Below are 27,402 nucleotides of genomic sequence, written 5' to 3' on the forward strand. Positions count from 1 at the left end.
TATAGATGTCCAATAGACAGTCCAGCCTTCTAGTCATCTCTGCCAGGTGCCATTTTGGACCCTCTAGACCAATCATTCCGCCAAGTGACCTCCATCAATGTCATTTGGAACAGAAAAATCACCTAGCTAAAGCTGGTCCAAATTTATGACCAATACAATCATGATATGTAATAAAATGATTGCTATTTTTTTAAATGACTATTATTTTAAGTCACTAAGTTTGGGGATAATTTGTCCATGCAGCCATAGATAACAGGAACAAAGGTAGAGAATAAAATGCTGTCATCCCTTTTATTTTTCTCAGGGAAGACTTTGAATTTCTGTAGCATTATTGAGGATGCTAATAAGCACAATTTTCTTTAATTTTTTAATAAAAACTTAAAAAGCAAACAAGATTTCCAAGGTTAAAAGAGACCATTTTATTGCCAGGGAATTTGCAAATGTAGTATTTTTCTTTCCTCATTACTGACTTGCAGTCCATCTCTGGAAATGGATACACAGACTTGTGTGCTTACTTAAATATAACAGACAATAGTCACAGTGTCTGTTAGTCCCATCTGCCTCCCTGGAAAAGGAAAACTCATTACATGAGACTGTCGAGAGGTCTCAGAATCCACGAAGGGGATTTTTCTCAAATCTTCCGTAACATAAGCCCAATATCTAGTTCCTCCAAATTTACAGGGTACCTAAAATCTCTATCTCTAGCAGCTGACTCCTTTCTACTTTGCATTTTTAGATAGTTAGGCTTATTCCTATAAGTAATCAAAGCTTAATTGCAAAGACAGAATGTAGCTTGAGCAGGAAGAAATTTTTGGCAGGATAGTAGATGACTTGTCAGATTGTTGGGAAGATGAAAGAAACAGCATCTAGATTGAACCTTACAGCACAGCTAAGTCACTGAGGGCGCCGTTCCTGCCGCCTCTGTGGTCAAAACGCCCCTGGCTCATGGATCCCATCACCACCGCCACAACTGGGAAACCATGACAATCAGGAAGTCCCTATGATCTGGTGACTGTCTCCACCCCAGACGCAAACCATCTTGGCCGCCATCTGCACCCACAGAACAAGGGCCCTGGACCTCACAGCTCTGAACACCCACAACCGACACCTCAGTGACTGTGGCCGTGAGCAGCCCGAGCAGAAGGAGAAGATGTTGAATTTCCCGCAAGTACATATAAGTAGTTGAACCTAAATCACATCCAGAACCTTGTGCCAATCGAATCTGGGAAAGGTGGGTTTTGCCGCCCCCCCTTTTTTTTTCAGCTTCCTAGACTTTGTAGTATAAAAAGCACACTGGAAGGAAAATGGGGTGGATTTGAGCGCCCGTCTACAATATTATCACAATGTGTTATTTCTTCTCCTGAACTATACGCAATTTGGATCTCCCTCTACATTCCATCCCCAGAAGCATCTGTTTGAGATAAGGAAGGGGGGTTAGTTAGTTTTCTTCTCTTAAATAGAGAAGAAGAAAAGAAAGAATCCTGAAGTCCTGCACGCCTCTTTTAAGTCCCCACCAGGACATGCAGTCCTCAAGGGTGGGATAGTATGATCTTAGTCTTACATATTCTCCATTTTCCCTGCCCGTCCCCAGGTCTATGTTTCACTCACCCCCACCTTGCTTTGTGCCCTGGGAGGCTGGCCTCCGGAGATGGCTTCCCCTGAGTTCCTGTGCTCTCAGACTTCTGGCTGGGCTTAGCCAATGAGAGGGAGCAGCTAAAGATCAGATGGCAGGGAGAGAGCAGTTGGGTTCCTTATTCCCTCTATTTCTTCTGTACCATGCTGAGGTTCAGCTCTGGCTATTTTCTCTACCTAATGCCGTTATCCAAGTCGTAATACCTGTCAAGTGGCCCCAATGCACCAGCCACAGTTCTCACGGGGGGCTGATAACTGCTCCTTCTCTGGCTTCCTACTGATGCTAGGTACACAGTACGGGTCCATCTGTCGCCTTTGCAAGGTGGTTGAGGGTGCTGTTTGTTAGCTGGCAGGACACAGACCTGGGTGTGATGGTTAGAGTTTCCAGAGACCATCAGGCCACTCGCTCGACCATCTCATTCCACCGATCTGGTCAGACTTTCTTCCTTTGGCTGAAGCTGGGTCTGCTTCCTCAGGAACAGTGCCCATGCTACATGAGGGAATGGGGTCTCATAGGACCATGACTGCCCTTGGCTGGATTTAACTGCTCAATTTCAGTTACTCATCAGTAAAGAGAACAGCAACCACCTCTCAGGATTGGTGCAAGTACTGAATACGGTTACGTATGTAAAACAGCTGAGTAGACTGTAGATGGTGGTTACAAATATGAGCTATGACACAAGCATTTCCGAGGCTTGGCACACTTTGCTATTTATCTTGACTATTACATTCTCCCTTCTGCTAATTAAGTTCCTTATCAGTAGCAAATTGTTATCGTAACCAGGACTCCCATCGTGGTGGTCTAAATCTTCATTCCCGGGCGAGAGGGATCGGGGGAGAGGAGGGGCAAAGCAGAGGTGGCATTTAAAAAGTCATTTTCACTCTTAAATAGAGAACATACCCCAGGGGTCCTAAAGTTTCTCACTTATTAACTCAGGGTGGAGAATTGACAGAAAAAGCCATTACTGTGGTTTGTCTATGGACAGTCAACAGCAACATTGGCCTTGGGCTGAAACTGCCAGGGTAGAGTAATTGTGACAGAACGAAACAGAGGAAAGTGTGGCCAATCTGCCAATTACCACGCTGCTTTGCCTCCCAGTTGTTCCAGACCTCCTCCAGATCTCAGACAGCTTTTAGGATTTTAGCTAAAAGAGTGGCCGAGACAGCTGGGCAGCCTGACAGAGGTTTAATGGGTTTGAATCCTGACTTTCCATTTTACCAGACAAAGAAGCTTTTAAAATATTGAGGGGGCTCTAATTACAAGCAATAATGAAAGGCCTCTTCAAGAAAGCAAGTTTCCTATAATTATGAGAGATTAAAGTTTTTAAGGAATTTATAAGTTTAGAGAGATTGCTTTGGGTTGGAAAGATTAAAATTTGGTTACAAGAACCAGAAAAAATTCACCAAAATTTTCCAGGAGACTATTTGAAAAAAGAAGGTCTACACGATGAACTATCCTAATATGATCCAATACCCCAAATCAATTGGGTCATATTTAAGTCACAAAGCAAGTCATATCTGGGCTAAAAATTATGACATTCTATTATGATAAGAATCAGTGCCTAACCATTAACAGGTTTTGTGTTTAAGATTTTATTTGTTTATTTGTCAGAGAGAGACAGAGCACAAGCAAGGGGAGCGGCAGGCTCCTTGCTGAGCAGGGAGCCCGATGTGGGGCTCGATCCCAGGACCCTGGGATCATGACCTGAGCTGAAGGCAGACGCTTAATGACTGAGCCACCCAGGCACCCACCATTAACAGTTTTAAGAGAACAATGAAAAAGGTCTTTGTCCCCTGATACAGCTATTGAGGATACACATACCTCTTCCCTGCAGGGAAGATGGTCAGAATCCTTAATAACTGGTCTAACCGAGGCACCGGCCAAATAGAACAGACCCCACCACCATCTGCCTTATGGCTCACCCAGTAGGTCCCAGCTGAACACCAACTCCACCTCACCCCACACAACAGCTCTTGCTCATCATCGGCAGCAAAACTGTTCGCCATCCAGAGCATTCCACATTTTCAGAAATGAAACTCAAATTCCTTAGGATTGTTTTATTCTTTGCTGTCTACCTTCTGCCTTCCCCTACCAAAGACAACTTGCAACTTCTTGACAACCCGCAAGAAGGCAGTCCCCCCCGAAGCTAGCAGAGCACAGCTCCAAATAAGAGGTGTTGTCTCGAAGGAAGCAGCTGGCCTCAGCGAGTCATTGCTGATAGCCCATGGGATGTAGATGGTTGTCCTCATCTTTGAGAGGGTGATGGGGGCTGTGGGCAGCTGAGCAGGATCAAGTCTGCTGAGATGTCACTCACCAGCACAAGCCTGGTCACGCTGGCTTCCATCCTGATCCGCCCAAATAAAATTCAAAAACAAAGAGTTCCAGTTACCAAAGAGTCAGCCATCTCAGCAGCAAGTCAATTTTTATTTTGTTTTTTTAAGTCTTTTTTTTTTTTAAGATTTTATTTTATTTATTTGACAGAGAGAGACAGCAAGAGAGGGAACACAAGTGGAGAGAGGGAGAAGCAGGCTTCCCACTGAGCAGGGAGCCTGACAGGGGGCTCGATCCCAGGACCCTGGGATCATGACCTGAGCCGAAGGCAGATGCTTAACGACTGAGCCACCCAGGTGCCCCATTCTTTTTTTTTTTTTTTTAAGATTTTATTTTTTTAAAGTAATCTCTACACCCAATGTGCGACTCAACCCTTGAGATCAAGAATCGACACGCTCCACCAACTGAGCCAGCCAGGGGCCTCTGTTTTTTTAAGGCTTTATTTTTATGTTTTATTTTTTTTAGTAATCTCTACACCCAACGTGGGGCTCAAACTCATGACCCCAAGATCAAGAGTTCCATGCTCTTTTGACTGAGCCAGCCAGGCAAACCTAGTTTTTGTTTTTTGCTTTAAATTGAGTAGCTCTTCCTGCAAGCTTCTTGACTGGGCTTTCCTAGCCCTTTGCAGTTAGCTTTTTTTTTTTTTTAAAAGAAGTTTCAACTTTATTTATTTTTATTGAAGTATAGTTGACATACAGTGTTATATTAGTTTCACGTATACAACATAGTGATTTGACAATTCCATTCATTACACTATGCTCACCATGACGAGTGTAGTCACCACCTGTCATCACACAACAATATTACAATATTATTGACTATATTCCCCTTTGCAGTTTGCTTTCTTTGCAGTTACCATACTAGACTGAAGTCATCTTCTTATTGTCTGTCTCCAGGGCTGTGTCTCTTTAAGGGCAGGGGCTTGTCTCATTCTCCTGTGTATACCCAACACCTAATCCAGTGCCAAGCATACCTGTCATGTCTCAAAAAAGGGTTTGCTGAGGGATGGCTGGGTGGCTCAGTTGGTTAAGCATCTGCCTTCAGCTCTGGTCATGATCTAGGGGTCCTGGGATGGAGCCCCAAGTCAGACTCCCTGCTCCGAATCGGGCTCCTTGCTCAGTGGGGAGCCTTCCTATCCCTCTCCCTCTGCCCCTCCTCCTGTTTGTGCTCTCTCGCTCTCTCTGTCAAATAAATAAATAAAATCTTTAAAAAAAAGGGGGGGCGTTGTTGAGCTGAACAAAATTGGTCTTAGTGTGAAGTGAAAAAAAAGTGAAACAGCAATCTCTCTGGATCTACTTTGTGGTTGATGCAATATAAGAAAATGATTATTAATTCACTAGAATTCGGTTTAATGTTTTACAATTATGTATTTCCAGTTTGAGAATTTTAGTAGTTGGTGAGAATGAATTTGACATCCATGGACTGAAGCTCTCAAAGCATACCATTAGTATTATATAGAAGCATGAGTCAAGATTAAACTAATATAGGGGCGCCTGGCTGGCTCAGTGGGAAGAGCTGTAACTCTTGATCTTGGGGTTGTGAGTTCGAACCCCACATTGGGTGTGGAGATTACTAAAAAATAAACTTAAAACAGACTAAACTAGTTTAGAGGAAATACCATTTAATTTGCTTAGCATGCTCTTTTTAGAAATTATCCATAAAATAATTTTCTTAAAAGCAGCAAAATAATCAGTTTAGTGAGTCTTTTAAATGATGCTGGATTCAAGTTTTCCATAAAAGAAAGCTATGACTATTCTTAGTGTTTTTTTTTTAAGATTTTATTTATTTATTCATGAGAGATAGAGAGAGAGAGAGAGGCAGAGGGAGAAACAGACTTCCCACGGAGCAGGGAGCCCGATGCGGGACTCGATCCCAGGACCCCGGGATCATGACCTGAGCCGAAGGCAGACGCTTAACCATCTGAGCCACCCAGGCGCCCGACTATTCTTAGTTTTAAACAAAGATGTGGGTTATAAGAAATAAGTAATATTCCCTTTATGTAAAAAAAATAACTTTTAGTGGTTTCACTTTTATTTTAAAAGGAATATGTATTCATTGATGAAACATGGAAAAAGTACAGAAAAGGTTTAAGAAAAAAAATCACAATCTACAGTCCATAAATAATCATTGTAAACAGTTTATTTCTTTTTAGTCTTATTTCCATGCATATGCGTATTTTTTATGTGGTTGGGATTGTATCGTTCATATGGTTTCATATCTGGCTCTTTTCTACTTAACATCACAGCTTAAACTTCATTTAAAAAAATAAAATGGTGACATTGCTATGCTCTCAGTCAGGAACTACTCCCCCCTTCCTTTTTTTCCTGCTAGGGAGTGACAAGCCAAGCATCTTGTCCTTGTCCGCAGTGCACTACCCCGGATAGAGATTGGCTGGGTTAGAGATCTCCAGCTTTACACACAACTGGGCCTTATTTTTTATTAATCTGGTTTTCTTTCAAAACTCCTAACCAAATCTTAGACTTTATAAGAAGCAAGCGGTGAACCCAGAAGAAAGCAACAAATGTGATTAAGGGGACATCTGATGAAGGAAAGAACTAGGGGTGCTTTCCCTCGATATGGAGAATGATGACTATGGGACTGTCAGGGGGAACCAGGGCATTATGTTTAGTTTGCCCTTCAGTATTATTCTGGTACCTTCTGTGGCCCTTTGTTCCCCTTCACCCTTCTCCACCTGCTCTGTTTCCCAGGAGCCTGGCCAACGTTACTGCTCCCCCCAGCTCTCTCGCCCTCTGACTGCCAGTTGGGTTTGGCCATTGGGGGGCCCTGATGGGAAATGAGAGGCATCTTCACTCCCTAGCTCCCTCCTCGTGGGGTCACTGCAGGATGGCTGCATCCCCACATGGAAAGCCACAGCTCCGGCCAAGCTTGTGACTCTCCCTCTCTCTGGCTTCTGGTAATCAGACATTCCCTTCATCCCTTCAAGCCTGTTGTCCATTGGTACTGGTTCTGGGCATTGCAGTACCCCTGTGGTTTCCCTACACACTGCCCATCTTTTAAGTAATCCTCTCAGGAAACTCTCCTCCAGTGACCCAGGTTTTTTTGTTTGTTTTTTTAAAGATTTTATTTATTTATTTGACAGCGAGAGACACAGCGAGAGAGGGAACACAAGCAGGGGGAGTGGGAGAGGGAGAAGCAGGCTTCCCGCCAAGCAGGGAGCCCAATGCGGGGCTTGATCCCAGGACCCTGGGATCATGACCTGAGCTAAAGGCAGACGCTTAACGACTGAGCCACCCAGGGGCCCTCCAGTGACCCAGTTTGAGGGGGCCTTCCTTTTCCTGCCAAGACGGACTGATAGAAATATTTAAACCATATGTCCCTCTCCCAGGGCTAGGGTACTTCATTCCGTCTTCAGAATTAAACTGTACCTGTGTTTTCTTAGCAGGGTCATTTAGGGATAATAAGTGTATAAATAACGGATCTCCTATTTATTCTGGCCGTGCCGGGGTGCCAATGGTGATGATGCACACAGTAATAATAGTTCTTGTGCTTCGTACTCCAGTGTGATACCTGCACCAGATACACTTCCCAGCTGGGCCCAGGCCTTCAGAACAAGTCAGCAAGGTGGCTTTTGTTCCCATTTCAGAGTTGAATAAATCAAGTATGTAGGGGCGCCTGGGTGGCTCAGTCGGTTAAGCATCTGCCTTCGGCTCAGGTCATGATCCCGGGGGCCTGGGATCGAGCCCCACATTGGGCTCCCTGCTCAGTGGGGACTCTGCTTCTCCCTCTTCTTACCCCCTGCCCATGATCTCTCTTGCCTGCTCACTCTCTCTCTCTCAAACAAATAAATAAAATCTTTTTAAAAATTTTGTGGGAGCGCCTGGGTGGCTCAGTCGTTAAGCGTCTGCCTTCGGTTCAGGTCATGATCCCAGGGTTCTGGGATCGAGCCCCCACATCAGGCTCCCTGCTCAGCGGGAAGCCTGCTTCTCCCTCTCCCACTCCCCCTGCTTGTGTTCCCTCTCTCGCTGTGTCTCTCTCTGTCAAATAAATAAATAAAATCTTAAAAAAAAAAAAATTTTGTAAAAGTCAGGTATGTAGAAATAGGTAACTTTTACCTACTATCACACAACTCCTACAGCACGTCCATTCCCTCACCTCTTTCCAGTCTTGACTCAAATGACACTTTCTTGGCCTGGCCTGGCCTGGGCTGGCGAGCCGCTTGTAACGGTTCTATCCCTTTCCCTGCTCTGTTTATCCTTAGCACTTCTCACCACCTCACCTACAGTTTGTTTTTCCTCAACCATCTTATTTAATGTTTGTCTCATTCCACTCGAGTGTAAGCTCCGTGAGGGCAGGGATCCTTGTTTTCTTCACTGCTTTCTCCCAGCGCTTAGAACAAGTCCCCACACACAGCAGGGGTTGAATGGATCTTTCTGAATGAGTAAATGATGAAGTTGGCACCCAGAGCCTGGGCTGCCGGACTTGAAGGCATTGTTTTCCTACGACACCCTCCCTAGCAAGCCACAGTCAAGGTAAACAGATAATCGCCTCAAAGACAAAAAACAATGGCCTTATTTTTTCACTAGACACAACCATTATACAACTGACTGTGACTGCAACATAAGATAGCTAATGAAAGAAAACAAAACAATGTTCACATATTTGTTTTCAAAAGTGTATTTACTATCAAGACGCCCAGACGGACGGTAAGGCCATGTGGGCTTTGACAGAGTGAGGTGTCACTGAGAACGCCAAGGAGAAGAATATTGAGCAATGGATTTGGGTGCAGACGGCAGCCTCCCACCGTTGGCTGGGTGCAGGTGCACACGGAGTGAATGGAGGCTTTCTTCAGGGCCAGGGAAGCTGGATGACATGGGCAAGCAAGCTGAGCAAGTGTGGCCAACTGCGGTCTCGAAGGGGCAGACGTTCTGGAATTGAATCCTGAATACTGCCTTGTTCTTCCTCTTCAGATCCTTTATGCTCCATTTCCCATGACTCTTGGGGCTGGAATCCATCTTGTCAATTCAGATGAGAGAATAAACATTAGAGGTCATATCACCCCCAAGCAGGGTTGGATGGGCCAAGGAATATCAAAAAATGGAAACACTTGCTTATCAATCAAAAGAACGTGTAGCAATGTAACCCCACTAGCTTACACTGAGTTAATCAGCACTACCCTAAAGACTTAATGAAATCTCTAACATACAAAAAATAAAGATATTTTTTCAGATTCCAAGTCTCTTGAGATAGAATAGACCTCTGGGGGACCAGGCTAAGTGGCACTAGAAGTTTTTAAGTAGGGAGCCCTGCCCAGCAAGATGGCATGGCCCACGTTGTTATGCACGTTCTCCAAGCCTGGCTCCTGCCAGGCCCCCAAGCGGCTCTTCAGCGCGATCAAAGTTCTATATTCGGGAGGCACCACATGACAGACCTGACTGGCTGAAAGTTGGACTGACCTTGGGCACCTCCGTCTTCTTGTGGATCTATCTCATCAAACAACATAATGACGATGTTTTAGAGTATAAAAGAAGAAATGGGTTGGAATAAACTATTGAAATACTAATATGGTATGCTCCATATAGTGATTATACTAGTTCCTTTGGATTCACCAATCTGTTGAGTTGTAAACGTGAGAGAAAAAGTTATATGTGAATGTATGTCAAATCAGCATTTGTGTTTTGCATCATTAAATGAAAAAATAAAAAATACTTCTGTATTTTTCAGATTAAAAAAAAAGAAGAAATTTTTAAGTAATATCTGCTAACATGGCCTCATAACCTCCAGTCAGTGGTGTCCATCTTCTCAGGAGACCCCTGCTAGCATGACCTCATGGGCCTCTAGTCAACAGTGTCCACCTTTTCAGGAAACTCCAGCCCCCTGTTTTGCCCTTAAAAACCCTCACTTACAAGCCAATGGGGAGTTCAGGACTTTTGAGCATCAGCTCCCCGTTCTCCTGGGTAGCACCACATCAATAAATTGCCTATCTTCCTTCACTGCAAAAGCTTGGTGTCATTTTCATTGGCTTGTTGCGTATCAGGTAGACAAATTCTCATTTCATTCAATTATACTCTTACTTAGGAAGAAGGGAAGGAAATAATGGTTTATGAATAGATTGATGGTAAGAAATAAGTGTAGCATGGGGCGCCTGGATGTCTCCATCGGTTGGGCGACCAGCTCTTGATTTCAGCTCAGGTCATGATCCCAGGGTCCTGGGATTGAATCCTGCATTGGGCTCCTTGCTCAGCAGGGAGCCTGCTTCTCCCTCTGCCTGCTGCTCCCCCTGCTTGTGCTTGCTCTCTCTCTCACAAACAAATAAATAAAATCTTAAAAAAAAATCACAGTCCTACTATACTGATAACTGGATATAATGGAATGGTCTACTGGCAGAGGAAGTTATTTTCTCCAGCACCAGGTACCTTATCATTATAGGAAAGGGAAATTTTGAAAGAAGACCTCAGGAAATTCCCCCACATTGGTATCACCGGGTGACAATTTTTCCTTCTCATAGGAAGCAGGTCGAATTAAGAGACCAGACTATTGGTCCTGGTCCTTAAGAAAAGCATTATGTTTCCTGGATGCCCCTTCCCAGAGACAGGCTCCATATTGTTCAAAGTCTTCTTAGAGATTATTCCTGCTTGCTGTTTTACAACTCTATTAGAAATATGTTGAAACTTGTCCTTCAGTGTCTCAAATGAGATAGGAAAATTATCAGTGCCTGTCACCAAGAGTCTATAATCTATTCCCTGCAAGAAAGTAATGAGTTGGGTCCAACCACCTCCCCCTTGAGAGCTACAGCCCAGCAGGCCCATTAGGCTCATCTGCAATGCGTGAGTACACCAAGTTTTGTCTACTGCCAGTAATCTAGACATCAGCTACTAGCCGCATGAGGCCATTCACATTTAAACTGGTTAAGCAAAAGAAAAAATTCAGTTTCTCAGTTACATTAGCCACTGATGGCTACCATATTGGGTAATGCAAATACAGAAAATTTCCATAATTACAGAAAGTTCTTTGGAGTATACCACTTTAGAAGTGGGTGCCCGCTTGAGGCCCAGATCCACTCACACAAGTGAGAAGTCCCATTTTCAGGCTGCAAACAGTGGGCCTAAGATCGGAATATTGCTTAGCCTTGAATCTCAAGGGAAAAATAAGAGACTATAAAAATAAGAGTAAAATCCTCTCCGCTGGACTCTCAGTGTCCCTGAACTGTCATATCATCGTGACTTTTAAAAAAGGAAGTATGGTCTAGCTCAGAGAAGGAAATCGTGCCTGCATTTTGCCAGATCTTAAGATCATGGTTCAAATCTCTCCCAAAATACCATTTTACTGTTAAGCAGTAAATCCTAAAGAATGTTCACTCAGTTCCTTGCTGAAGGGTCAAAGCTTATGTTCCAATTAAGGACAAGGAGATTCTGGGGATTCTTAGCCACAAGAACAGAGCATGGTCCTAGAGGCCTGGGTAGATTACGTGATTCAGATTGCCACATAGTACCCTGTGACCCTCTCCTTATGTCTTGTAAACCCCCAAGCACACTCCCTTTGTCAAGCTTAAGCCTTTCTGTTCCACTCCTTGTCTTACCTCCTTTTAACTCCAACTTCTGGCTTGAGCCATTGGTCATTCTCAGCCATTTCCAGCTTTACCCATGGTAGTCTTGACCACAGGGCCATAGAATAAAGCATCTATGAACTAATCAGACCTTTTGCACTATAGAAAAACACAAGTAAACCCAAAATCTCCTGCTAGCATCTTGCCAGGTCTTATTAGGCTAAGGGTTTGTGTCCTTCCCAGTCTTAAGTTAAATTTTAGAAAGCTCCCTTTTGTTCCTTTAACCCCAGGGGCAGCTGAGCTTTAGGAAAGAAGGCATGAAAAGACCTGTTCAGCAACACTCGTAACCTTGACTAACCCACAGGTTCACGGTGGAAGACTGCATCCTCCGTGCCAAATAAAATGAGAGCGGTTTCTGAATAGAAGCATGGAAGAGTCTTAAATAATCCAAGCAAACAAGAATGATCCCATTTCCAAATAAAGGAAGTTACAAGCAAGGTGGTTGCCCCGTGGTTTAGTTCAAGGACTAGTAAACTCCCCATATTGATGTTTGTGAAGCTCTTTACATTTTAGAAAAACAGCCCAATGGTCCCTCAACCATCTCACTGTACAATTTATAGTTTTCCTCCTGGGGCTTGCCAATCCTTAGGATGATGTGTGCCCACTCACAGAGTGCCGCCCCTCCTTCTGGAAAAAAGCACACTGTGGCCCAGTGGTCCTCGGAACCTGCAAAGCTATGGAAGCTGCTCTCCAAATCCTACCAGAAGCCCAGCATATAAAAGAGGTAGCAGGGAAGCTGCTCTTGCTGAAGAGGGGAGCCCTAGCCTGTCCCCACTTTGTCTCTAAGGAAATGCAAGAGCTTGCAGGGCTCTGTTAAGGCTCTGCTGTCCAGATGGACTCAGTGGAAACCTTATACCAGCCATTTCAATGTCAAGGATGCTTGGATTAGGAAGATTATCATCTGTCACTTGCAAAGAAGTTTATAAAGGATATCAGAAACCATTATCTCAAGGACAAAGCAAGCTCACAGATCCCGAGATTAAAAAGAATCATTTAACCACATGTTGATTGTTCTTCTGCCCCACTCATGCAGAAGAGTGAGTTGTATGCAGCTTTAATATGGGTCATTGCTGCTGTCTTTACTTTTATGGTATGAGACGGTGGCTTCTGAATGTGTATAGACAAATGTCCGTAAGGCCACTAAAGGACCACATGAAAGATTTAGAAAAAAAACTATCTTATTTTCAATTTACAAAACACTTTACAACTTATTACTTAAAGATGATCACCTTTGCATTTTATTTAAAAATGCATAGTATTTTTAAAAATGCATGGTATTTTAGTACCAGGCAAAGAAAAAGATGATATTGGTGCCAAGGGCAGCTTCAGGACAATAGAAAAAAAGAAGAAAAATGATCATGAGATTTTTATGGTGTTCTCAAAGGTGACTTTCTTTCTTTCTTTCTTTTTTAAGATTTTATTTAATTATTTGACAGAGAGAGAGACAGCGAGAGAGGGAACACAAGCAGGGGGAGTGGGAGAGGGAGAAGCAGGCTTCCCACTGAGCAGGGAGCCCGGTGGGGGGCTCGATCCCAGGACCCCGGGATCATGACCTGAGCCAAAGGCAGACGCTTCACGACTGAGCCACCCAGGCGCCCCTCAAAGGTGACTTTCATGCCCTAAAAAGATTGTTCAAGGTCTTTTCTGTTTTTATTTATATTTTAAATTGTAATTTTAAAAGATTTGTTCTTAAGATTTCAACTTATAGGGGTGCCTGGGTGGCTCAGCCGATTTCGGCTTAGGCCATGATCTCAAGGTTGTGAGATCAAGCCCCACATAGGGCTCTGTGCTGGATGTGGAGCCTGCTTAAGATTCTCTCTCTCTCTCCTTCTGCCCACCCCCTAAAAAAAAAAAAAAGAAGAAGGAGGAAGAAAAAGAAAAAAAGATGTCAACTTATAATCTTACTATTGCATTTACAAATCTAGAAGAGTTCAATGATCACTTTTAATAGAGTTTTACAACTTAATTAAAAATCTTTTAAGCATTTAAAATTGCATTTGTAATATTAATATATCTAATTTTTGTGCTTTAATTGTCTGGTTACCAAACAAACATTATTAGACACTTACATAATTCTTAAATTTACTAAATTAAATTTCTAAAAATGGTTAAAATTAAATTAATTATCCAATTACTGCTTATAATCCAAGAAGAATTATCTTATTTCTCTGAGGTCTAAATCAACTAACCCAATTAACTTTTTCTAAATTGGAATCACAATTTGCCAGATACCTTAATATGCCAAAATCTTAACTACTCCAAGTATTCAAAATACCAAATATACATAGATTATTCTAAATTTAACATAAAAGTATAAATAATTTGGAGTTTACTTACTTCATCATTTCCATATTTAATTATAAGTCTTTCCAATGAGGAAATAACTATGTCAGCCCTAGCTCACCAAAGTTTCCTTTTGTACCGAGAAAGCTTCTGTCCAGGTCACAGGACTTGATTATTTTATTTAATCCTAATGGGTCACATGGAGCCTGAGCCCTATTAATAGTGGTCATAACAGGGTTCCATAGCTTTCAAAAAGACTGAGTGTCATATCATTACCTAATTCTTCCCTCTGTTATTAGAAATCCGTAACTCAACTAAAATTATAACTCTTGCATTTCTTTGGCTCTTCTAAGATATAAATGTGATTTTATTTAATTCTGCTTGTCTGGAGAGGTGGTCTGATTGCTCACAAATAAAATCATGCTAATAACAAAAAGCAAAGCAAAGTTTTAAAGGACAAAAAAAAGAAAGAAACATAAAGCCATATTAGTGAAACTGTAGAATTAAACACAATTTTATGGAGATGCCCTGAGCCCAGATAATTTTAGGGACACAACACAGTCATAGATAAAAGAAATACTAAAACACCGGTTAAACGGGAACAACTTCAGACTACTTAAACTAGGGTGTATCATCTAGTGGAATTGAACCATGGAAGTAAAGGGGAAGGAAAAAAGCAATGTTTATTTCCAGATGCACCATCAATTACCAGAAACTCAGTTTTGTCAACACTGCTAAATATTTAGCCACATAAATTTATAGCCCTGTTACCTGAGTCTGATTAAATCCAAACAGGAAAGTCCTCTGGGTTGTTATTTAAAAATCCAGGACTATTTAGAGTATAAAACCTTTCTGTTTTTGCCACAGACTGATTTCATTAGAAAATGTACATTTTACATATTTAATGTGTCCATTCATTGTATTCATCTACTTACTACTGATGTATATTAGTTACTACTCTTACCCAAAATAATCAATGGTTTACTATATATAAATTTAATTTGCAGGCATGTCACAAAATAGTCCAATGTAGGCTGGGGAGGGGTTAGGTTCTCCTTCACACTGTTATTCAAGGACCCTAATTTCTTACATCCAGAGTCCAGAGTGCCCCTCCTGAATCCTGTGTCTGGTCAGCAGATAAGGGCAGGAAGAGAACATGGAGGCCTCTAAGAAAGGCTTCATGCGCTATACCCAGAAGTGGTCTTCCTGCCGCGTGCTTCCAATTGGCCAGAACTCAGCCACATGGCCTCACCTCGAAAGAGCATCTACTGGACTCAGCAGGAAAGTAGAAACAACATGGTGAACAACTGGCCAGTCTCTGCTACATTATATCATAGCTTAATACTTAATGTTTCATTCAGTAATAACTAAATAGATAAAATTATGATCAAAGTACAAATTAATGTGGCTGAAACAAAGCTGGTATCATTTTATCATGCATGATGACACACCACAGCAAGAAAAGTAATGATGTTCACATTCCTGTATCACTTAATTTCTGATGCACCACATTTCCCACAACTTTTTACAAGTTGATATGATCTACCAGTGGAATAGAAGCTGGTCAAAATGAACTGTTTTTGTTGTTGTTTTTTAAGATGGTTATGGTCGATTTCCATAGAAAATATTACCAGACCACGGTGACCGTTTGATAAGAGCTTGTCTTCATATAATGCTCCACTCTATAAAATATGGGTTTACTAAGAAGGGAGGTAATTTACTCTGACTCCGGTTTTTAGGAATAAAACACTTTCAGACGGGTGAAGCATGAGGGCGGGAGATACCGAAGACATGGAGTCTACTGCACCAGTCCAGGCAGCAGACGTTGAAGACCTCACTCAGCATGGGATGGGGCCAGTGAGACCAAGTTTTGAGTCCTTGATGTACCATTTGTTAGCTCTGAAACCTTGAACATATTAGTTAACCTCTATAAACTTCAATTTCCTTACTTGTAAAATGGACATAGAGTTTTCAAAGAGATGTGAGAATTACATATCTTTTCCCTCACTAGAATTTAGGGTCAATGAAACCCCTTTCTTACTCATTGTCATATTTCTGGCACATGTTAAGTTACAGGACTAGATAGTTTTAATGATAGTTTAATGATCATTTAATAGTATCATTATCCATATCAGTACATCCAGCAGGCAGTTAAAAATTAAAGCTTATAATTCAAGAGCAGTATACCATTCACACGCAGGCAGAAAGGGCCCCTGCCGTGGGCCTGGGCTGCAGAGCAATGCCATTCATAAGATGGTTCAGGGACCAGTCAATCCACAAACTGTTACTGGGCCACACTGGAGAAGTACAGAAATTGAGAGTAAGCATTTAAAAACTTTATACCATTTTAACACTGGCATATCATCTCATTAAACAAGATATAAACCAGTTAGGGTATGTTTGAAATTGAGTGATAGGTCACATGCGGTGTAGATTGCATACTATCATGGGTGTTGGGACCTCTTTTCAACATGTTATTTTAAGGTTAGTCATCATAACCCCACAGTAAGTAAATAAAAAATAAATGAAAGCATTTCTTTATTTTTATGACATTATTATCATTTTCATTTTTAATCAAACCAGCTGTTTTTTTTTTTTAAAGTTGTGTGTGTGTAGTTTAACCCAATAGCTAAAGTAAGGAAGTAAATTTCATATCATTTACTTTTTAACCCTAATTTACTGATTAGGAAACAACTTCTTTTTCAAGAAAAGACACATTTCAAAATATGGTGGTAGTAGAAAAGCAAATGATAACAATGGAAGTGATTCTGAAGACATGAACAAAAAAGTTCATAATAGTTTACTCAGAAGTACAATCCCTCATAGACTGAGTTCAATTAGTAGCCATAATTGATGGTGAAGTGCTAAAACTACAGCATCTTATCTGTAGAAATGTATCAACTAATGAAGCAATGAAACCACCAACACTTAAGTAGCTTAAAAAAAATATTTAAGTGCCTTTTGCCTACCAAATATAAGAAATAAGAAAAAAAAATCAAAAGAATTCTTTGAGAGTAATGAATTAAAAACTTGACGGAAGCAGATTTTTTTTTTTTTTTTTTTTTTGGAAGCAGATTTTAACTATTTCTCATAGAAGCAGCTTTGCAGGCTTCTCAGAAAAGAATATTTGAGGTTACGAAGCCCAAGCATCAATGCAGCTGCTGAGACGCGATTGCAAGGCCGTATCAAAGACGGTGACATAGAAACGTTGCTCGATACTGTGGTAAAGGATGTGGCTTCAGTGCCCTTGTCCAGCGAAATCATAGTTCGACATATTTGGGAGCTGACTAACGAGATGGAAGGCTAACTCGTAGGAAAAAAATGAAACCAGCAAAGTATTTCGCCTTGAAACTAGAGGAATACACAAATACTCTTCACGTGACCCTCCATTGAGTATAGGTATGATTTAAACATGACCGTGATGGGAAGAAACAGTTCTTTTATTTTCTCAGCTTCATGGCCAATAAACACAACTGTGAGCTGTATAAAAATATGAAGGATTACGCTGTCCATAAATGTGTCTGGAGCTAGGATTTTGTGTAGGATTATATTCTAATGGCACAGCTGCAATGCCTGGAAACATTCTGGGTTCATTACCCAGTTTCAGGAACTTGTGCCAGAATGTAAATCAACATACCCCTTCCTTCGTCAAGAAAATTTCGCTACAAAAGTCAGCTGAACCAAATGGGAAATTCATAGATCTGAAATCCCTTTCTTCCATAGAAAGATCATTTAAATTTCATTATGATGTCAGAGGGTAAGTTGTTGGAAGTGGCTACTGGTAAAGGATTGAAGACAAATTTTGCTCCATTTTGTATAAAAATTCTAAATAAACAACCCAGGCTTGCTCAAATTACTCTCAAATATCTTCTTCCATTCTGTCAAAATACCCCAGTAAGACTGGTTTCCTTACTACGAGTGTTATTTTTTTTTTTAAGATTTTATTTATTTATTTGACAGAGAGACACAGCGAGAGAGGGAACACAAGCAGGGGGAGTGGGGGAGGGAGAAGCAGGCTTCCCGCTGAGCAGGGAGCCCGATGTGGGGCTCGATCCCAGGACCCTGGGATCATGACCCGAGCCAAAGGCAGACGCCCAACGACTGAGCCACCCAGGTGCCCCTGTGAGTGTTATTAAAACGAAGCATTTGGAAAGCATTTGGGAAGCTTAGATGTACGTTGCTACCTACAAGTAGCGTGTTATCATCAGTTCAACCAGGCTTGGAAAGTGAGTAAACAAGCTCATTTGTCACATAAAAACCCTTAAATACTGATGTGAATGGTGCTGTTCAAATGATGCAGCCAGGCATCTAATACATGGAATCTTATTTCACTCATAAATTTTTGCTTAGTTATGACGTTGCACCAACCAAAAGTTAACGAAGGTAGTAGGGACTGACTGGGTTAAATTGTACATACACTTTCAAGAACAATATGTTCAATTTTTATAATTTTTCCCCTTTTTTGTTCTGTTTATTTGTATTAAAATGTATGTGTAACAATCTAGTAATAAATGAATCTATGTAAAAACTGGACTTGTATTTTATATGTCTTTGTTTTTAATTTTTTTATTGTATTAAAAGAAGTATTCACCTGTAACAGATTGAAAATGGGAAAAAAAGGAGTAAGATCCTTTACAATTGAGTATGCTGTTTTAGAAGGCCAATATGGTACCAGGGAATCCATAGCACCACAAGAGTATGCTTACTCAAAACCTACCATCCTAGGCCTCAAAGAATTCCAGCCCCAAAGGCCCTGAGGCTATGTCCAGGACCCATGCAAGCTTCTTCTCTGGGAGAATACTGTTGGAGGAGACCAGTGCTTTCAGTGTGCAGATCCCTAGACCCCGAGTGCTTATGAGGGTATAGGCAGAGCTAGGATATACAGGCTGTGCGTGCTGAAGGCCCCTTACAGTGTGAAGAGGAAAAGAAGGAGACAGGCTAGGGGCTTAGAGCCAGCTCATCCAGTGGCATCATGTTCCAGCATGAACTCCATAGAATTCAAATTTGACCCAGATTAAGAAGATATATTTGTTGCACAGTGAAGGAAACCATCAACAAAACAAAAAGGCAACCTACTGAATAAGAAGATATTTGCAAATGACATATCTGATAAGGGGTTAATATTCAAAATACATAGAGAACTTATACAATTCAACACCAAAAAAACAAATAATTTGATTAAAAAATAGGTAGAGGAGCTGAATAGACATATTTCCCAAGAAGACATACAGATGGCCAACAAACACATGCTTGACATCACTAATCGTCAGGGAAATACAAATCAAAACCACAATAAAAATATCACACCTATCAGAATGGCTAGAATTAAAAAGATAAGAAATAACAAGTGTTTGGTGAGGATGTGGAGAAAAAGGAACCCTCATGCACTGTTGATAGGAATGTCAATTGGTACAGCCACTGTGGAAAACAGTTCCTCAGAAAATTAAAAATGGAAATACCATAAGATCCAATAATTCAACTACTGGATATTTACCCCAGGAAAATGAAAACCTTAATTTGAAAAGATATACGCACCCACCCTTATGTTTATTGCAGCATTATTTACAATTGCCAAGATATAGAAGCAGCCCAAGGGTCCATCAGTAGATGAATGGGATTCTATCTACAATGGAATATTACTCAGCCATAAAAATAGTGAGATCTTTCCATTGGTGACAACATGGATGGATCTAGAAGGTATCATGCTAAGGGAAATAAGTGAGTCAGAGAAAGACAAGTACCATGATTTCACTTATATATGGAATCTAAAAAACAAAACAAATGAATAAACAAAAAAGCAGAATCAGACCTATAAATACAGAGAACAAACTGGCGGTTGCCAGCGGGAAGGGGCATGAGCAAAATGGGTGAAGGGAAGCGGGAGACACAGGACAGGCTTCCAGTTATGGAATGAATGTGTCACGGGAGTAAAGGTATAGCATGGGGAATATAGTCAGTGGCATTGTGACGGTGTTGTGTGGTGACAGACGGGAGCTGCGGTTAGAGCGAGCTCAGCATAGCATAGACAATTGCAGAATCACTATGTTGTACACCCAAAACTAATGTAACATCATGTGTCAACTATACTCAGATTTTTTTAAAAAGGTCTGTCAAGGCAAAATGATCTAATGTATTAACAGTTGCTAGCTTCATTTATGACTTTAGAAGTTTTAGACATTTGGAATGTGGGCCTCCATTTTGTTCTTTTGTCCGGGCCCCACAAACATTGAGGGAGGACCTATCCAGGATATACATCAAAACTGGAGCCCTACATTTGGCAGTCAGCGTGGAGGGGATATTTGAAGCTGAGGGAGAGGCAGTGAAGTGTGAACAGGTGAAGTCCTACATTCAGGCTGCCATCTCTGAAACACTTACAAGCAACCTCCTAGCTGTAGACCTTTGGACTATCTTTCTGTACCTCCGCTTTCTCATCTGTAAAATAGGATGTTCATAGCACCTACTTCATGGCATGGTTTTGAGGATGAAATGAGTTCACCCGTGTAAAGCACTTAGAAGAGGCTTGGCCTAGAGTAAGCTCTCAACACCAAGGGAGCAGCTAAATTACATGGGGAAAGAATACCGAGCAAGAACAGCAGACTCTCAGGGGCACCCTGGAAACAAAGTCCAGAAATATAGAAAGGGAGGAGTGTCCAGCACCCACCACAGGGCCTAGCAGGTGGTAAGTAAGTGCTCAGTAAATGTGGATGGATTTGAAAAATATCCTGGGCAGGAGACAGAAGGAGCCCTTCACACACTGAATGCAGCAGAAGGGTCAGATGGGGGAGGGAGGGTACTGATGAAAGCCGATTGAATTCACAGGCAGGAAATACCTTGAAAAGGATGTTTCATCTCACAGGAAGTGAGATTGCAATAGATGAAGGAACAAGTGGGTAGCTATTTCTCTTTTTAGTTTAGTTTAGGAACCCTAGTGGAAACTTCTCTCTTTAGAAATTAGTGTAGACAATGAAAGAGATAAAATAGTAGCTTGAGGGGCATGCACGGTTGAAAGAAAGTTCTTTTGTGTGGCTAGAGAAAGAGCAGTGGGGAGGAAGGGATGATTAATGGAGCAAGAATCTAGAAGAAGGATGGGAGGAGAAGAAATCAAGAGAAAAAGACATAGGGGTCAGTCTAACAAAAGAACATTCTGCCTGAGGCGAAGGATGTGGGGAAAAGCGATAAGAATATAGAACATTTCGAAGGGTGATAAACTGAAGTTCTTGAAGTTTGTACAAGGGAACTTTAATTTCCAGACGAGCAAATACGCACAACCCAGTGGTGGGAAGTTCAGTACCTTCTGTGTTGTGGCCCATGAGGTAAGGTGACTCACACATTCTAGCCCCCAGCTGGCTTACCTTCCAATACTACACAGGGTCTCCAGGCCAGATTTAGCCTGTGATGGACTGAGAACCAGGAATGGTTTTCACGGTGTTTGTTTGTTTGATTGTGGTAAATTATACCAAACATAACTTTTACCATTTTAAAGTATACCATAAAGTGGCATTAAGTACATTCACCAAGTGCCACTGCGTGCTTATTTATCATGGAAGTTACCTCATCTTCAAGGTGACACACGTGGGCAGGTAGAAAAGGAGGGGGATGCTCTCGACCCAGAGGTAATAATTCAGAATTCTAATCTCAGTTAATTCCGTGTGTATGCTGAGTAAGTCACTTCACTGAGAGCTGCTCCCATTTCTTCCAGCCAACATTACGCTCTTGAAAAAACAAAGTGCTCGAATTAGAATGCTTGCTTTATGCTATTCGTGCGTGCTCTCTATTTTCCCACACAGCCGTGCGGGTGAGTAATCGTGACATCACCATACACACACTCCTTATATGAACTCTGCTACAGGAATGCACATGATGTGCAGACCCCTGCTTTTTTTTCCTATATGATTAATCTCTCTATTATTAGAGATTTTCTTCCTGACTTGAATATACTGGTCCTATCGAGAGAATAACATTTCTTAACATTTCTCTCCCATGGTCCCCTCTCCCATAAAAAGGAAATGTTTCCAGTCTTGTTCCATGTGAGAGAAGTTGGGAGAGGGAAATGACAGAGAAGTGAAGAAACTAATTTAAAATAGAATAAAGGGGAAAACAGCACACACACTTCCTAACAGCTGACAAGATGACTCTCGAGGTCAGAACGGATGAAACAAGACCCAGAAAGTCGATAACTAGTCCTATGGGAGAGGTTGGTAGGGAAAATAAGAGGTCTGTCAGAGACAAGGACGTTCTTGCAGAGGTGAGAAGGGGATTTACTCTTGAAGTCCATACCCAGGAGACCGTGTCACTTGGGCCCTTGTGTTTTGTAGGCAAAGAACAGTCTGTGCAATCGCTTCTGCCCCAGCCAGCCCGTGACAGGCAACACCAGACATCTGAGAGATAATTAGCTGCTTGCCCTTCATTTTCAGCCGACAACTAGACAATTGTGGGTGCAATTATTTGTGTGTAACGATAGATAAAGAACTACGCACCTTGTGAAAGGGAGATAGATAGAAGTGGGGCCCCCTTTTAATAAGTCAGTGTTTAAAATCCAAGCACGCATGTAATTTGATTAGTGGAAGGACACCGCTGGCTTCTTTGAAATTACATTTTTACACTTTAACAAGTGCTTTCCCTGGCCCATCTGTGGGCCTCACCACAGCACCATTAGCATGGTATAATCATAATTAAACCCTTCGTAAGAAAGGCCCCATCACAGCCAGACCAACCGTGGAGCCCACCAGACCACAGAGGTACCCGACGGCCAACATACAAATGGCACAAATGCAGTGCCCAAAGGTCGAAGGGTGAAAGTTATTGCATCTTGCTGGACATGGAAAGACATCCACCAACAGGCGTCCAGTGCGGGGCCGGACACGTGGAAGGTAGGCGGCGAGTGTTTCCTGAGCCGAGGCTCCCTTCGGGCCCACACGGCACTGAGAGCACGCCCTTACTTTAGCCCTTCGTGCTCTGCGTTGCTCCCTCTCCCTCAGGGTCTTGCGAGCTACGGTGGGGACAGTCCCGTGCTATTTCCATCTTTTAGTTTCCTCAGCTTATTTCTGTCCCTGGCAGCAGAAAGCAAATTCACACTAGCTTCGATCCAACAAAAGGGAACAAAATGAGTGGCCCATGGAGGCAGGGCTCTTGGCAGGGCTCTGTTTCTTGCTTCCAGCCTCTTCCAGTAAACTGGCCTCCTCCACTCTGCTGCAGGTGGCCATCCTCCACGTATAAGCTACTGGGTCTTCAGTCAGCCTGCAGAAGCTTCAATCCGGGCCTACCACTTACCTAGAAAGGTTCCTTAACTGCTGTCAGGAGTTTCTATCTCTGTAAATGGGGAAAATAGTAGCAATACCTACTGTATTGGGTTATTGTAAAGATGAAGTGAGTAATAGATGTAAGGAAGTCACATAGAATGTGCTCGATACATGTAACCTGTGTTAGCGTTTCTTGTCTTTTTTTTTAAAGATTTTTTTAAATTTTATTTATTTGAGAGAGAGAGAATGAGAGAGAGCACATGAGAGGGGGGAGGGTCAGAGGGAGAAGCAGACTCCCCGCCTAGCAGGGAGCCCGATGCGGGAATCGATCCAGGGACTCCAAGATCATGACCTGAGCCGAAGGCAGTCGCCCAACCGACTGAGCCATCCAGGTGCCCTCTTGTTGTCTTTAATGGAGGAGGCAGGGAGACAGACATGACCACAGACAATTCGAGGCTTATTAAACACCCTACCTTAGTGACCCCAAAAGAAAGAGGGAACAGTTCCATCTCCGCATCTATAGAATCAATCTGGGGGAGGGACTCTGATTAACCAAGCCTTCTTGACGGTTTACTGGATTGCAGGCACCATCGTAGGTCATTCCGTGCATTACCTCCATTAATTTTCACCATGAGGGCGCCTGGGTGGCTCAGTTGGTTGCGCGACTGCCTTCGGCTCAGGTCATGATCCTGGAGTCCCTGGATCGAGTCCCACATCGGGCTCCCTGCTCGGCAGGGAGTCTGCTTCTCCCTCTCCCACTCCCCGTTTGTGTTCCCTCTCTCGCTGTGTCTTTCTCTGTCAAATAAATAAATAAAATCTTTAAAAAAAAAAAAAAGGAAATTTTCACCATGATATAGGTGCCATTTTTATCCTCATTTTACAGATGAGCGAACCGAGTCTTCCAGACATTTAATAGAGAGCGTGCAGAGACGGGCCACCTTTTTCTGTAAAGAACTGGATAGTAAATATCTCAGGCTCAGCAGGCCATCTGGTCTCCATCACAGCTACTCGACTGTGTCGGAGCGTGAAAGAAGCAGCACTCAATATGTAAACAAAAGAGCATGGTTGTATTCAAATAAAACTTTTCATCAGAATTCGAATTTTATAATATTCATGTGTCAGGAAATACTATTCTTTTGATTCTTTTTCCCAATCATTTAAAAATATAAAAACCATTCTGAGCCCATGGGCCGTACAAAAATAGGCAGCAGGCTGGATTTGGTCCTTGGGCTGTTGTTTGCTGACAGTTGAGTCATTTGCCCAAAGCCACACAGCTAAAAATGGTGGACCCCAGCCTTAGGTCCGGGCAGCGGGACTCTGGAGTCCACCCACTTAACCACATCAGCCTCTCATTGTGTAAAAATGTATTATTATTGAAGAATTGAGTCAATGAGACTGGAAGGAAATACTTAAGACTTTGAAATAAGCAAAGGATACTACTGGACAGGCTCTCAGTGGAATGTCAGAACCTTCAAGGATATGGCTTGGCCATTTTATACTCTCTCTTGGAGCAAAATAGGGGCACCTGGGTGGCTCAGATGATTAAGCATCTGCTTTCAGCCCAGGCCATGATCCCAGGGTCCTGGGATCAAGCCCCACATTGGTCTCTTTGCTCAGTGTGGAGCCCGCTTCTCCCTCTGCCCTTCCCCTTGCCCGTGCTCCCTCTCAATCTCTCTCTCTCTCTGACAAATAAATAAAATCTTAAGAAAAAAAAAGAGTTCTAGCCACTACAGGGACAATGATAAAACAGCAAAATTCAGGACATATTAGAAATACAAGTCATGGGGCGCTTGGATGGCTCAGTCAGTTGAGCAACCAACTCTTGATTTCAGCTCAGGTCATCATCTCAGGGTCATGAGATTTAGCCCCGTGACAGTCTCCGAGCTCAGTGTGGAGTGGCCCATTGCGCACCCTCCTAGTTTTCCTAGTTCTTGTCCTGCCAATCAGTTAGTCCCCACCCAGTGTGTTTGGATTCGACGCCAGGCTAACCACAGAGATTGTCGCCCAAGGGAGTCTACTGTGGCCCAATCGTCACACTGACCTTGGTCTATTGAAATGCTTTGTTTTCGGGTGCCTGGGTGGCTCAGTTGTTTAAGCATCTGCCTTCAGCTCAGCTCATGATCCTGGAGTCCTAAGATAGAGTCGTCCTGCATGGGGCTCCCTGCTCAATGGGGAGTCTGCTTCTCCCTCTGCCCTTCACCCTGCTTATACTCTCTCTCGCTCTGTCTCAAATAAATAAAGTCTTTAAAAAAAAAGAAAGAAAGAAAGGAAAGAAAAAGAAATGCTCTGTTTTACCAGGATCTGCCTCCAAATATGGAGCACCCCAGGAGAAGAAGTTATTTCTCAATTCTTAGCCCCTACCCTCAAATGCATTCTGTGAGTTTCAAGCTATCCCGAATAGTCACCTCCTTGGGCTTACCTAGAATTTTCTGGTTTTTCTCTGGTCTACGGCAGTGGTTTTCAAAGCGTGGTCCTCAGACCAGCAGCACTGGCATCACCTGGAAGCTTCTTTGAAATCGAAATTCTCAGGCCCACCCCCAACCTACTGCATCAGAAACTCTGGGGATGAAGCCCAGCAACCTGTGTTTTAACAATCCCTCCAGGTAATTCTAATGCAAGTTCAAGTATAAGAACCACCCACCGACGGCATCTTTACTCAGGAGGCAGAGGTCTGCTCCATGGTCCACTCCAGTGCCGGTGTCCTGGGACTCTGGCCACTTGTCAGAAGCCACACTATGAAGCCTGTTGATCCCTCCTCTGCTTCTCCAGGCCGGCTTTTCCACTTTTTTCTGTTGATAAGCCTTGTCCTGACTGGACCGCCCACCAGGTTCCTCTTTCTGGCATGAGGATGATCTCAACTTTGGCACAGAGAGCAGAGCTGATGCACACACACCCAAGCAGAAGGAAGTCATTCCTGACCCAGTGCTCCAGCTCTGCACGTCCCGAAAGACATCCTCTCCCAACTGTGGCCCTTGTGACATTGTCATATATATAATAAGAAATATATATTTGGTCTTCCTCTCTAGTTCCTGGCACAGAACTCCCAAAACCCTTGTAACTTCCTAAGTCCTAAGAGGAGAAAGGAACAGCTTTTGTTATAATATTTAGTTTTTGTCCCCAGTTCCTGAAATAGCTCTGGAGTGTGAAATGTGAAAGGAGCATCTTTTGTGATTCCTAACAAGGCCCTTCCAACCACAAATGAATTTATGTTAATGAGGCGACTTTTGAAAAGGATGGGTGCTGGTTGCCAGAGGAACCGGCTATGTGATTAGAGGGTTGGAACTTTTAGTCCTACCTTCACACCGCCACCTCCAAGGAAGGGAGAAGGGGAGAAGCGATTATGGCCAATGATTTAATCAATCATGCATACCTAATGAAACCTCCAAAAAGTCCTAACTGAAGGGGTTGGGACAGGTGGGGAAACGCATCCACATGCTGGGACGGCGGCATTCCTGGAGAGGGCTTGGGAGCTCTGTGCATACCTCGCCCTATGAATCTCTTCCGTCTGGCTGTTCCTAAGTGGTATCCTTTATAATAAACTGGTATATGTAAATGTTTCCCTGAGTTCTGTGAGCCATTCTAGCAAATTATTGAACTTCAGGAGAGCCATTAGGAACCTCTGATTCGTAGCCAAGTCGGACAGAGTTGTGGGTAACCTGGGGACCCACTACTTAGGATTGGCATCTGAAGGGAGGGCAGTCTTGGGACGCCTGGGTGGTTCAGTCTCTTAAACACCTGCCTTCAGCTCAGGTCATGATCCCAGGGTCCTGGGATCGAGCCCCACATCGGGCTCCTTGCTCATCAGGGAGCCTGCTGCTCCCCCTGCTTGTGCACCCTCACTCTCTTTCTCGCAAATACATAAATGAGATATTTTTTTAAAATGAAGGGAGGGCAGTCTTGTGGGACTGAGCTCTTAATCTGTGGGGTCTGACACTATCTCTGGGCAGATAGTGGCTGAATTGAATTGAATTATAGGATACCCAGTTGGTGTTGGCAGAGAATTGGAGAATAGATGGGTGTGAAAAACCCACAATTTGCTGTCTTAAATACTGTGAGGAGAGAGAGAAATGGAGTTTCATTCTTCCTTTCCCTTCTCAACCCTACAAAATAGGAGCAGTCCCCCAGAACTGTCTTTTTAGACTCCCTGACAAAATAGCAATACTTTCTTATTATTTTCTGTGTTTTCTGGTTTCCATACAATGTGCAAAGATTTTGTTTATATCGGGGGCAGGGTAGTGATTTTATTTAAAAAGGCAAAACAAAAAGTGTTGAGGCAATGATCCCAGTTTTGAAAGAAAGATGTGTGTGTGTGTGTGTGTGTGTGTGTAAGACACCCGTGGTGGTCATTGCTG

General features: G+C 42.7%; 1 long non-coding RNA gene across 1 annotated transcript; it reads right to left on the reverse strand.

Moving 5' to 3' along the window:
* Positions 1-8,592: 8,592 nt before the first annotated feature.
* On the reverse strand, positions 8,593-25,979 carry LOC135364412 (uncharacterized). Its single transcript, XR_010411461.1, has 3 exons — positions 25,692-25,979; positions 21,363-21,523; positions 8,593-8,937 (listed from the first exon to the last, which is right to left on the reverse strand). It is a non-coding gene; the product is annotated as an uncharacterized LOC135364412 (long non-coding RNA).
* Positions 25,980-27,402: the final 1,423 nt, after the last annotated feature.

Source organism: Mirounga angustirostris, unplaced genomic scaffold, assembly GCF_029215605.1.
Source record: "Mirounga angustirostris isolate CCGP_5_RB_7025 unplaced genomic scaffold, mMirAng1.0.hap1 SCAF_5, whole genome shotgun sequence".
NCBI lineage: Eukaryota > Metazoa > Chordata > Mammalia > Carnivora > Phocidae > Mirounga > Mirounga angustirostris.